The sequence below is a fragment of the Silene latifolia genome, chromosome Y (genome assembly GCF_048544455.1).
Source record: "Silene latifolia isolate original U9 population chromosome Y, ASM4854445v1, whole genome shotgun sequence".
Taxonomy (NCBI): Eukaryota; Viridiplantae; Streptophyta; class Magnoliopsida; order Caryophyllales; family Caryophyllaceae; genus Silene; species Silene latifolia.
The window spans coordinates 305,440,934-305,443,349 of NC_133538.1; the positions used below are offsets into that span (position 1 = coordinate 305,440,934).

General features: G+C 41.9%; 1 non-coding gene across 1 annotated transcript; it reads left to right on the forward strand.

Moving 5' to 3' along the window:
- Positions 1-2,053: 2,053 nt before the first annotated feature.
- LOC141636988 (small nucleolar RNA R71) lies at positions 2,054-2,160 on the forward strand. The gene has a single exon (XR_012541553.1). It is a non-coding gene; the product is annotated as a small nucleolar RNA R71 (small nucleolar RNA).
- The last annotated feature ends 256 nt before the right edge of the window (positions 2,161-2,416 follow it).

Sequence of the window (2,416 nt, forward strand, 5' to 3'; positions counted from 1 at the left end):
TCATTGTTATGGTAGAGGTCCTCAATAGACCGTGGTCCTTGTTGTTGATCATGATCGATGGCATGCCCAATGTAGGGATTAAAGATCCCTTCAAATTTCATCGTCCCAAAGACCACAAACTTCATTGAGTTGATCATTGAAAATCTCTTGCTTGGATGGAGACAACTCTCCCAATTTCTTCTCTTGGCCAATGAGGCCATCATCTTCTTCCTTGGTTGATTTTGATGAGCTTTGCAAGCTCTCCTTGTCACAATTCACTTGCTCTTTGAATGGAGCATCTTCAACTTTCTTCCTCCATTGGAGTTCCGATTTCTTCTTCTCATCTTTCCGGCTATAATGATCAATCATGAAACATGGCTCATGCAAACGAGGAGCTCTCATGGTCTTGTCAAGATTAAAAGTTATGCTTTCATCTCCCACTTCTAGAGTGAGCTCTCCATGTTTCACATCAATCACCGCACCGCGTGTGTGTAGGAAAGGTCTTCCTAAGATGATTGGAATGTTGGAATCTTCCTCCATATCAATAATGACAAAGTCCACCGGAATGAAAAACTTCCCAATTCGCACGGGGACATCTTCCCATATCCCTAGCGGTGTCTTCGTCGATCTATCGGCCATTTGAAGAGTGATATTGGTACATTTAAGCTCTCCCATTCCCAACCTTTTACTTACCGAGTACGGCATGACACTCACACTAGCCCCTAGATCACATAAGGCTTTGTTGATCGTTGTGTCGCCAATGGTACACGGTATTGAGAAGCTTCCCGGATCCTTTAACTTTGGAGGTGAACTCCCTTGAAGTATTGCACTACTCACCTTGGTGAAGGCGATAGTCTCAAGTTTCCGGATTGACTTCTTCTTTGTGAGGATATCTTTCATGTACTTTGCATAGGCCGGAACGTGATTGATTAATTCCGTGAAAGGAATTGAGACTTCTAAGTTCTTCACAATTTCCATGAACTTTCCAAGTTGATCATCAAATTTAGGCTTGGCTTGACGACTTGGAAAAGGAAGTCTAATCACAATGGGCTCCTTTTCTTTGGCTTTGTCTTCATCTTTCTTTGAGCTTTCTTCTTTTGATGATTCCCTTTCTTTGGGACCTTGCACCACAACTTCATTCTCACTAGCTCTCACAACTTCATCCTCAACTTGCTCCTTCGGTGCTTCATATCTTGTACCACTTCTCAAGTGAATGGCATTAACCGTTTCATGTCTAGGAGGATTACCTTGAGGTGGTAATTGCCCCTTTTGTCTTTGTGAGCTCGAAGATGCTAGTTGGGTCAATTGTGTTTCCAACATCTTGGTGTGAGCTAGAATGTTGTTGATGGTGGTGTCTTTTGCTTGGCTATCTTTTTGCATTTGGGTGAAAAATTCTTGTTGATTCTTTTGCATTTGAAGGACCGCTTTTTGGACATCAAAACTTTGGTCATTGTGGTGATTGTATGGGTTTTGATTTTGGTAACCTTGGTTTTGATTAAAAAAGGGTCTTTGATTTTGATTTCTCATGGGTGGTGGAGTGTATGTTGTTTGAGGGTTTTGAACATTTTGGCTTTTGTATGAGAGATTTGGATGGAACTTGGTGTTTTCATTGTAAAAATTTGAATAAGGGGTACCACTTTTGTAAGCTTGGAAAGCATTGACTTGCTCGGTTGTTCCCCTACACTCACTTGAGTCATGACCCAAGGTTCCGCAATTCTCACATATCCCGCTTGGGATTGATGAGGATGCCGTCATGGCATTGACATGATGCTTTGATGATTTTGAGCTTTCCTCAAGTCTAGCCATAGCTTGTTCAAACTTCAAGTTGATTGTGTCAATGTGAGCACTAAGTTGAGCACCCAATTGAGTAACGGTGTCCACTTCATACTTTCCTCCTCTAGTAGCCTTGCGAGGCCTACTATATTGCGAATTATGGACCGCCATTTCCTCAATCTTGTTCCATGTTTGATTGTCATCAACTTCGGTGAACATTCCATTTGATCCCATATTGAGAATGTTCCTTGAATCTTCATATAAACCATTCCAAAATTGTTGCACTAAAAACCATTCGCTAAGTCCATGGTGAGGACATGAGCGACAAATACCTTTGAACCGCTCCCAAGCTTCATACAAAGATTCTTCATCCCTTTGCTTAAAACCCGTAATTTGAGCTCTTAGCATATTGGTCTTCTCCGGTGGGTAGAATTTTTTGTAGAAAGCTAGAGCTAGCTTCTTCCAAGAATCTATTCCAAGGGTGGCCTTATCAAGGCCCTTCAACCATTGCTTTGCGGTGCCGATTAACGAAAAAGGAAATAAGACCCATCTTATTTGGTCTTGAGTCACGCCCGTTTGAGAGATAGCTTCACAATAATCACAAAATGTTTCCATATGAGAATGAGGGTCCTCACTAGGCATTCCCACGAATTGGCTCCTCTCA